Source organism: Bidens hawaiensis, unplaced genomic scaffold (assembly GCF_021521415.1).
Source record: "Bidens hawaiensis isolate Kalapana, Puna unplaced genomic scaffold, B.hawaiensis_p1.1 tig00037543_1, whole genome shotgun sequence".
NCBI lineage: Eukaryota > Viridiplantae > Streptophyta > Magnoliopsida > Asterales > Asteraceae > Bidens > Bidens hawaiensis.
The window spans coordinates 119,046-130,779 of record NW_027496545.1 but is presented as its reverse complement, the minus strand read 5'-3'; positions in this window follow the sequence as shown (position 1 = coordinate 130,779).

Below are 11,734 nucleotides of genomic sequence, written 5' to 3'. Positions count from 1 at the left end.
CAGGCTTGCTTCTTGCACTTGATGATCTACACTGAGTGAAGATCCTCTTGCTTACACTCTCCACATATCTAATCGGGCTGCGCTGAGGTAACGTGGGAGCAACATGATTCAAGATCATTTGAAGGAATCTTGGATACATCAGAAATCTCTCACGCGCCACCGCTCTTCTTTGACGGTCTATCTCGTAGAATACCATCTGACTAAAGCTATAACGCTTATTGTAAGTCAGTGCAGTCATCGCCGACTGCATGGTCGCACTCATTCCATCCGTACCAGCCTTTCTCCCTGACATACACACGATCATCAGGTGCATAAGAAATCGTCATTGGTCTAACAAGAATCCCTTTCGTCTTTGAGTATCTCCCAATGGACCAGAATATCCCATCCTCAGAAAAGCACCATCTCTGAATGGAGCCACGAAGTCTGTAGGATCGTCTCTCGTTTCATCCCCAAACTGTAAAGCCACCCTGATCTGTTCAGACGAGAACTGTACTATCTGATTGTTAACCGTTGCACGCATAACCGGGGGCTCGACTCGACAGTCATATTCCACTGCTGCCAGAAATCTTTTATGTTTGGCAATGAGATAGGCAGTGTTGTAGTAATAGCACGGAAGATACGCGAGCGGAGTAGAAATGTGATGATCTTGCGGAAATCATCAACACCGCTCGCATCCGGGTCCAATGTGATGTACATGTTATGCCCCGGGAAAAACTGTCGATGGTTATCTCCTCCTTCGTCACCACCTGCACCACCTGCTCCAGCTACAGCTGCCATTTCTGCAACAAAAACAGACTAAGTTAATCGTCGAGGCAAATCACAAGTTCGCCTGTTACCATGAGCGAAGTTATGATTTATTCTGTATAGGCGAAGTTAGAGGTGGGGCGAAGTTGGGAACAACTTCGCCTCAACTTGAACTTCGCCTGATCAATGTTAAGTAAAAAGGGCCAGGCGAAGTTAATGATAACTTCTCCTAACCACAACTTCGCCTCATGTACTATTACATAATTAATTATCAGGCGAAGTTAACCCTCAGGCGAAGTTAAGGATAACTTCGCCTAAACTGTAAGTTCACCTGAATATGAATCGGCAACAGTTTAGTTGTTCAAACGAATTGATTTGGTCAATTTGGAGATTGCGGACTGTTAAACACAAGTTTTTATGGAAATCTAGACGATCAATATGATTATGACCACGTGAAAATAAGTTTGAAAATCGGGTGTTGGATGTTTGAAAGAACGAGGTCACTAAACGGGTCGAAACGACCTTTGATTAACGCCAATGACATAGATTAAAAGATGCAACAACCCTACACACCTTTAACACGGAATGAACTCGAGAAAAAAATAACACAGATTGATCGAGATATAACTTCGCTTAGGGTTACTGGGAATAAGTTCGCCTGATTTTGAAAAACAATATTGAGCATTTGACCAGAAACTTCTTTATATAGGGTCAAGGTTATACAGGCGAAGTTATGGATAACTTCGCCTATTGCAGGCGAAGTTAGGGATAACTTCGCCGATATTAAAACTTACAAAACAAACCCCTATAATTTGAACAATTTGCAATTAAGTTTTAAAACACCCTTTAAAGAGTTAAATGATACGATCAAGACCAAGTAACCAGGTATAAAATCATACAACTACATAAGTAGGATAAAACTTAGAAATAAGGTACACGGTATCAAATCTCAGTCTCGACAGGGACTACCACGTTTTAGAAAAGATCCGAACAGGAATCATACTAATTACGTGACTGTCGCATAGATCCATGTTCAGCTGTATTATGACATAAAGAGACAGGTTGTAAGCAGGTAAATAACTTAGAATGGTTTTCATCGCTTCTGTGATACGGGTTAGATTCAATTAAGCTCAAAATTTAAATGGACAACACATCCGAGATTGTGATGTCTCCTATCTATTCTCAAAGCGTATTTGGCTTTCCCCAAGTCACCCCGAGTTGACCTCGACCCGTAGTGTCTGATTAAATAGTAAGTACTCTTCGATCTTTAGACTCTTCTTCCCGTTCTCTTTCTTGCATCTTGATTGAGAAGTATTAACATTATAAGCTCTAGAATGTCTCAGTTTTTTTTTAATAACAAGATTTACATAGTTTCAGAGACGTAAACAACAGCAAGTCCCGAATCTGGATCACTGCAGTTTCTTGACACGCTATTTTCACGGGAATCAGAACATTCACGGGCTCGTGTATGACTGGATAATCGCTTTTCTGCCTATCATTCGGAAAGATATATATGGAGACATGCACAACTCTTACGGAGTTTCCACGTAAAATCGAGGAGAATTAGTTTGTATCACTTCTACTTTTACGCACCATAAAAAGCTACCATGACATACAATGACTGTTCTAAAGTCTTTTAGGCCTAATAACTTCACTAATTAAGCACACAGAATCAGTTTGTCTATCACTTTCCAAGGTTGGATCAATTTTCTTTTAAACATAGTAAATAAACTTCTTACGAAGTAGTAGACTTGAAAAATAATTTCATCTCCCTAAAAAAAAATTTAACTTCTATCGCCCCGATCAATTCGAAGTCTTCAGGTAAACGGCTATCCTGGAGATCCAATGGATCAGCTGGACCGACCACATACGAGTATGTGTCCTTCTAACTAAGTATGAACGACTAATTTTCAGCGAAAGAATAAAAACACATCATAAACCGCCTCGGTCACTTTCAGTCATCTGGTTAATGGCTATCCTCATACTCTACAGGTAGAAATGAGGACCAAACATATCCGAAGATATGTCATTCAAACTGAAGCAACCGACATAATTCTAAGCGATAATGACGGTTTTTTTTTTTTTTTTTTTTTTTTTTTACAAATACTCAAAAACGAAAAACACGGTTACTCGGGATTGATCATCCCATTTAGTTCAACAAGGTTTTGAAAACGAGTTTTGTCAAACACTTAAGTAAACAAATCAGCGAAATTATCTAACGAATCAACCTTTTCAAGCACAATCAATTTCTTCTCAGCACAATCCCGTATAAAATGATGACGGATGTCAATGTGTTTAGTTTTGCTATGCTTTACGGGATTGTTAGTTATTGAGATAGCAGCAGTGTTATCTATGCAAATAGGAGTATGAGTGAAATTCAGACCATAATCGCGCAATTGCTGTTGTATCCAAAGAACCTGGGAGCAGCAGTTCGATGCTGCCATGTATTCTGCTTCACAGGTAGAAATGGCGACTGAGGTCTGCTTCTTGCACTGCCATGACACTAATCTGCCTCCAAGAAACTGACATCCACCTGTTGTTGACTTCCGATTCTGATTGCATCCTCCATAATCAGAATCTGTGTAGGCGACTAACTCCAAGTCTCCTCCTTTCGTGTACCACAACCCTAGCTTAGGCTTGCCTTTGAGATATCGCAATATCCTCTTCACACCCTTCATGTGAGATTCCTTTGGGTTTGCCTGAAAGCGAGCACAAAGACAAACTGCAAACATAATATCAGGTCTAGATGCAGTCAAGTACATTAAAGAACCTATGATTGCCCGATATTGGGTGGGGTCCACGTCTGTATCACTGTCTGAATCAGCAACCAGTTTATGGTTGACGCAAACTGGAGTATCAAATGGTGTGCTGTCCTCCATCTTGAAGCGTTTGAGAACGTCTTGGACATATTTAGTCTGATGAATGAACATCCCATCTTTCTTCTGATCAACCTGCAGTCCTAAAAAGAAAGTTAGTTCACCCATAGCACTCATTTCAAACCTCTTTTTCATGACGGCTTCAAATTCCTGACACATGGCGACTTTTGATGCAGCAAAGATGAGGTCGTCCACGTAGACTTGAACCAGAAGAAAGTCTCTTCCATTTCTCTTAACGAACAGTGTGCTATCGATCTTTCCCCTTTCAAGTTCATTTTCAAGCAAGTAATCGGATAGAGTTGAGTACCAGGCATGAGGGGCCTGATGTAGCCCATATAGCGCTTTACTTAGCTTGAACACGTGATCAGGAAAGTCTGGGTCAGGAAAACCCGGAGGTTGCTCAACGTACACAACCTCATCGACTTTACCGTTAAGAAACGAACTTTTCACGTCTAACTGGAACACCTTCATCTCCTTGTGTGCCGCAAATGCCAAAAACAATCGAATCGCTTCCAATCTCGCCACAGGAGCAAACACTTCATTGTAGTCGATCCCCTCTTGCTGATTAAAACCTTTTACAACCAGCCTCGCCTTGTTCCTGATAATTATCCCTTTTTCATCTCTCTTGCATTTGAAAACCCATTTTGTGCCAATCGCATGCACATTTTTCGGTTTTTCAACCAAATTACAAACCTCCATCTTCTTGAACTAGGCTAACTCTTCTTGCATGGCTTCAACCCACGAGCTGTCCTTGAGAGCCATTTGATAGTTCTTTGGTTCAATCTGGCTTATGAAGCAGGTGTACAAGCATTCGTTAATGATGCCTGTATCTTTAATGCTTGTGTAAACACAAGTGTGCTCATTCAAGCTTCGTCTTGTTTGTACACCGTCGGACAGATCACCTATCACGTTCTCCAAAGGGTGATTTTTGTGAACACTCGTAGTCGGAACCGAACTGACTTGCAGATTGTCTTCCAGGTTCGAAGATAGCTCATCAATGGGTGATTGTTGTTGAGAGTGAAACGGATTGAAGAATTTCTCTTCTGTAGAGGCAGCAAGGGTATCGACAGCATTTGACGAGGAAGGTTGACATTCATCATACTGCGGTCGTTGCACAAGAGTTTCTTCCTCATCATAAAGCATCTTCGTAGCTATTCTCTCATCAACTTCTGCACAATCCAGGTAAGGCAAATTAAAAGATTTAAAATGCCTATCATAGTCGAAAGCCCCAGCGGGTCCCGTGCTTGGTATTGGTGATTTGTAACTTGTGATATCAGTGTTACACACCACCTCAACCCTGCTGGTCGATAGATTAAAGACTCGTCTGTTGGGAGTCCCAACAACATATCCGACTAGAATACCTTCGTCGGCTATTTCATCAAATTTTGAGTTCGTCTTTAATATCGAACACGGGGACCCGAATGGTTCGAGACCACTCAAGTTAGGCTTTCTCCCATGCATAAGTTCATAACATGTTTTATTCAATCTTTTAACAGTTAAAACTCTATTAAGGATATAACAGGCTGTTGCAACAGCTTCAGCCCAGAACACCACAGGAAGTTTAGAATCAGCCAGCATGGTTCTGGCTCCTTCAATTAGCGTTCTGTTCTTCCTCTCAGCCACCCCATTTTGTTGCGGAGTATACGGAGCGCTGTACTGGTGGTCTATCCCTTTCTGTAAGCAGAATATCTCCATCTGATAGTTTTTGAACTCTGTCCCATTGTCAGTCCTGATGTATTTAACCTTCTTCCCCATAATATTCTCAACCTTGGTAATCAAGTTTATTACCAACTGCACCGTTTCATCCTTTGTCTTCAGGAAATATACCCAAGAATATCGAGAGAAATCATCAGTTATCACCAAGCAGTATGATGTTCCACCTAGGCTTTTTACATTCACGGGACCGAAGAGATCCATGTGAAGTAGGTCTAGGGTACTGACTATTGAATTAACCTTCTTGGTGTGATGAGATTTCTTGTGTTGCTTTCCCTTTTTGCACGATAAGCATTGGTCTTCAAAGTTGAAATTTTTCAAGGGAACACCCAGCACCAGCCCATTCTTTACAATGTAGTTCATTTTCCGAAGATGAATATGCCCCATTCTTCGATGCCATAACTCGGACTCCGATTCAGTTGCTTTTGACAGAAGACACGATTCTTCTGTTGCCATCTCAGTCGACCTCATGTCCATAATATATGTATTATTTTCCCTTGGAGCCTTCATTACTATCCATTCCTCTGGTATCTTGAAACCAGGATACAATACGATCGCTTCATCTTTGGTAAAGTGCACAGTGTACTCTTTGTCACAGATCTGAGATACACTCAGCAGATTATGCTTCAGTTCTTCAACGAAATTCACCTTCTCTAACTTCATTTTGCCATTAGTCACTGTCCCAATTCCAGTAATCCTTCCACCACTCTCTCCAGCAAAACTAACTCTTCCTCCCTGAACAGGTTTCCACTCGTGTAACAAATTCTTGTTACCCGTCATGTGCCAGGAACAGCCGCTATCCACAACCCATAGATTGTTTGCAGCCCTGTTCAACTGTTTCTGCACGATCAAAGCAAAGGATTAAAATCTGGGGACCCAAGACCTATTGGTCTTGGGTCGATTAAATCTGTTAAAATGCATCCCGTACTTTGGCTGTCCAAAGTTAGTTTTAGACTGATTTCTGTAATTCCCTAAAGGATACCTTCTTGTAGATTGACTATGAGGCCATCTAAACCTTCGTGAGTTAAATGAATTATTACTAATGGTTTGGTTGTTAACTGGGAAAAACTGAGGTCGACTTCTTTGAAAACCTGGATTAGTCCAACATCTGAACTTTGATGAGTTTTCATTTTTACCATTATAGAAATTACTGTTAGTTCTATTCTCAGTTTTCGAAGGCCTCATACCTCTGAATCTCTGCTTCAGAGGGCAATCAGCAATCAGGTGTCCTATTTGATTGCATCTGAAACAACTCCTGTGTTCAACTTTCGTCTCAATAGTTGTTTTAGATGATGAGGCTGCATTACTGCCCGTTTGTCTAACATATGGTGGGACATACGGGTTTAGCGGAGAATTCTTTTCAGTTGGTTTATGTTACTCTCCACGTTTTAGTAACGCTTCCTCTTCTTCTGTCTCACTAGACTCGGATGTCTTGTCCGAATTTGATGAGACAGAACTAGGAACAGAAATTTTAACATTCGAAACAGGCTTACTCGTTTCGCCTTTACTAACTTCTGGATCTTTAATCGTAACCTTAACAGGAACTGTCTGACCAATTTCAACATCAACAGATTTCTGATTACTAGGATCAAAAGTATAGTTATGATTATAAGGTGGTGGAACTTCATTATATCCAATTCCTCCCCTTTTAACTGGGGAACGTTGATCACTTATGAGGTGATCAAGTATTGCGGAGGAATTTCTAAATTGCTCAAGCTTTCTGTTTAGTTCCACCATTTTCACCTGGTGATCAGCTATCTGTTTATCCCTTTCAGCAATTAGTTTGGTTTTCTCTTCTAACACATCATAGCTAAGATCAATTACTTGTATTTTTTCAGCTAGACTTGCTTTAAGACTTCTGATATCTTTCTCACTAGCTTTTAGTTTTACCTTGTAACTGTTTTCTCTAGTTTTAGTGTAATAATGATCTTCTTCTAATGTTTTGAATTGAGCATCCAAACTAACAAACTGATCAGTTATTGTTTTCAACTGTTCAGACAGATTTTCACATTTCGTACAAGGGAGTTTAGGACTTACCTCAGAAAGCTGATCGTTCACTTCTGCCATGTAGGCTTGATTTTCTTTTGTCTCTCTGGGTTTTTCTTCAGTTTCGATGTTAACCAAGTTGGCCTGTTCGAACACTTCCTTAACTTGCAGATTCCAGTTGTATCCCCCGTTTTTTCTGGATATCATCGCCCTATTCTCACTACCACCACCACTCTGTTGTGTAGACCTGTTTTGACTGCGTTCTACTCTGTCATTTGTGCATTCTTTAGAAAAGTGGCCATTCTGTTGACAGTTATAACACCGAACCTTTGACTTGACAAAACCTGGTCTTTCACCAACGAATTTTCTACCAGTTTTCTTCATAAACCTTTTAACTCTTCTTACAATCATTGCCATCTGCCACTGCAGATCCATCTCCTCCAGATCATCAGCATCGATCTGATCATAGGCACGGGGATGCATGCATTTTAAAGACCTCAATCTATATAGTCGGAGAAGCTTACACTGAAGGGGAGATCTGATATGGAAGACGCTGGGTGATTGGTAGATTTGTGAAGCTACAAGACAGTTTCAGACACGGCTGGTTGAAGAGCAAACAGAAGATCATCAGTTAAGAGGGAGTCTCTCTGTTGGTGCATGTTTTGTAACAGATGATCTTTTGTGTTTGTTAGAATTGAGAGCAACGGTCAAAGGGGAGTCTGTTGGTTCATTTTGTGACCGTCGCTATACAATTCTGTTCAATAGAAACGAAGTACGAAGTTAGAACAACTTCACCATAGGCGAAGTTGTAACAACTTCGCCATAGGCGAAGTTGTAACAACTTCTGCCATAGGCGAAGTTAGAACAACTTCGCCTTAGGCGAAGTTATAACAACTTCGCCTACTGGCCCAAGCCCAAGCCCGCGAAGTTGTTTTGTCTATATATATATGTGTCTTGTTTAGGTTTGAGTATCCAGAAAGTCAGAGTGTTTTGTGATCAGTTTATTTGTCTAGAGAGAAACCGAGAGGGAGAGTCGTGTGGGACGGCCCGAGGTAGAGCTCAACTCGGGTCGGCCGTGTCTTGGTTTTCGTGTTTGGTATGTAACGAGTTATGATTATTATATAAAAGGTCTGCAGATTCGTTTATCCCGTTCTTGTGTTTGTTCGTGTGTTTGTATGTGTGTAATCGTGTTCTTCGTCTAAAGTTGCAGGATCAACGATTTTACCTTTAATGTAATTTTCGTAAGAAGCAATGAAAGATGCATAGAGAGCAAACTGCTGTTCAGCAGATTTAACACTCATGGGCATCTGAGAGTAGTTGATGTTCGGAACACTTGAAGAAAATCTACCCTTTGTTGTTTGAGGTTTAGAAGAATTTGTTCCACTAGCTACGAAACACACATCACCGTCCATGTTGAGAGAAACATAACCATCATGAGTTGAGTTAGAGCTCGAGTCTCCCTTTGAGTAGTAAGCAGATGATTCTGACTTCGAACTTGAACTTGAATTAACTTTCGCACCATACATTCCCGGATCCTGAACCTGATCAGTTGGTGTCTCTTTTCGAACCATGTTAAGTTCAAAAGTTCGTAGTTTGTTGACTGCTGTTTCCAAGTCATAGTCGGCAAACTCTTTATATTCTCTCATCAAGACAGTGTACATTTCCCATTTCGGTGGGAGAGCATCAAGAAGTTTTTCTACAATCTCCTCTTCTTTGTAAGCAATGGAATAATTGCTGAGTTCGGTCATCAGGTGATAATATCTCGTGATGATATCATCAAGTGATTCATTCTTCAAATACTTGAACACCGAGAATTGGGTTTTGAGTAGTTTAATCTTGGATGCACGTATCCCCACATTACCTTCAAATCGGTTTTCAAGTGCTTCCCATAACTCTCTAGCGGTTTTATACTTCCTGAAGGTGTGAAGAATCTCTTGTGGAAGAGCCATTGTTATCGCAGCATGAGCTTTGCTTTCAGCCTCATACATCTTCTTTTCTTCCTCTTCCATCTTGTTGTATTTCTTAATTTGTTCACGACCCTCATACAAAGCAGTTGGTGGAATGTATCCATCTTGAATGCACACCCACATCTTAGCATCTTGATATTTAACATACTGCTCAAACCGATCTTTCCACGCCACGAAATCGGTACCCTTAAGCATTTTCGGTGCCTTAGTAGCTGAACCCGCTTCCACCTCCATTTTTACCAGTTCCGTAATATTTATGGAAGTCATCTTTCACGAAACGAAAACACAAAAAAACCCGAAAAAATAAAAATTTTATTTTGAACAGCACTGTAGACGAAGTTAAAGTTAACTTCGCTTAAGTCTTATCTTCGCTTGATTTCTCAACTTCGCCTGATTAAGTTAAGCGAACTTGTGAGGTAGGCGAAGTTGTGGATAACTTCGCTTGAGATAAGCGAACTTGTGAGGCAGGCGAAGTTGTGGATAACTTCGCTTAACCTTATATCTTCGCTTAAACCCTACAAACAGTAACGGCAACTTCGCCTGATGAACACGATGATTTTGCAGGTTTGATTTTGACGTTTTGCGAGGTATGCGAAGCTGTAATGGGTTGTTTATGATGGTGGGAGGTGAGTAGGACACAAAAATTCGGTAAACTCGTCCCGCGAATAGTCGAACGGAACGATTTCTACACCCGCGTGATAATCCCGAACCACACAATCACGAGCAAAAGCTCTGATACCAATTGTAGGTTCCCAGCCGGATCTACACGGAATATCTCGTTCTACGTAGGTGCGGAATCCTTACGTAAGACGATACGAGCGTAGAAGACGATACACGTTAACACAATCAAACACACGTTACAATAAACAAAGACACGTTGTATTGCAACTGGAAACACGTGATTCACTGATCACCGATTACAAAAACTCTGAACAACTCATAAACTGATTCATCTAAATCAGCCGTAACCTAGCCGTATATAACAGACGACAACTTCGCCTAACATATTTAGGCGAAGTTGTCACTAACTTCGCTTGTTCCACAAGTTCGCCTATATAAGCGAACTTGTGAGCTAACTTCGCTTAATACAAAATACAATCCAACTAACTCGATTACAGACACTAGACACTGAACTACTGACATCATGTACCAACAGAAAGGGAGGAGTATGAGTTGCTTATGGAGGAAAGAGAGCTAGAGGAGGATGAGATTTGGGTGTGGGAAGAATTTAGAAAGGGAATTGAGGAGGTTGAACTTCTTAAGTCTAAAGATATTAAGCAGAAATCACGGGTGAAATGGGCGACTTTTGGTGATGATAACACGGCATACTTCCATAGTGTGGTTAATGGAAGGAAGGCTAGGAATTCTATACTGGGATTGGAGGTGGAAGGGAAGTGGGTTTCTAAACCTACTCAGGTAAAGAAACATGTTTTGTGTTTTTTCATGGAGCATTTTAGAGAGAAAATTTCAGTTCGTCCATGCCTTGAGTGTGAAGGTACTAAGTCTATTCCAGATGTGGTCAAAGATGATTTGGTTGCCCCATTCTCTAGAGAAGAAATTAAGGTGGCGGTTTTTGAATGCGGTTCAAACAAAGCTCCGGGCCCGGATGGGTTTAATTTCTTGTTTGTGAAGAGGTTTTGAGATTCTTGGAAGATGATTTTTTTAACATTTTCACGACTTTTCATGACTCAGGAGTTATTAGTTGCGGTTGTGGTTCGCCGTTTATTATTTTGATTCCCATGGTTAAAAACCCATTGGGTCTCAAAGATTATAGACCGATTACTCTCATAGGGATTATTAGCAAGGTGGTGTCTAAAATCCTTGCTAATCGGCTGAAAAAGATCTTGGGGTTGGTGATTTCTAAGACCTAGTCAACTTTCCTTCAAGACCGATTTATATTGGATGGGCCCCTCATTGTTAACGAGTTAATGGATTGGTTGAAAAAACATCACAAGAAGGCTTTTCTATTGAAGATAGACTTTGAGAAGGCGGATGATAATGTTAATTGGAATTTCTTGATTTCTATTTTGTTACAGATGGGATTTCTGGTGAAATGGTGCGAGTGGATCAAGGGGATTTTGGAGTCCTCTAGGTCGGCGATTTTGGTCACTGGTTCTCCCACGTTTGAATCCAAGTGCGAAAAGGGACTTCGGCAAGGAGATCCTCTTTCTTTGTTCCTTTTTTTGATTGTGATGGAGGCTTATCTAGTATGTTAAACAGAGCTAAAGAGATTGGTGAACTGCACGGTATTCATATTCCGAACCTTGGGCATAATATTAATCACTTATTTTACGCTGATGATGCTTTGATTTTGGAAGAATGGTCTCGAGAGAATTTGGAAAAGACGGCTCGAGTTCTTAGAGTTTTTTACTTGTGCTCGGGTCTTAAAATTAATCTTCACAAATCGAACCTATTCGGTATTGAAACGAGTTATCAGGAAGTTGACGA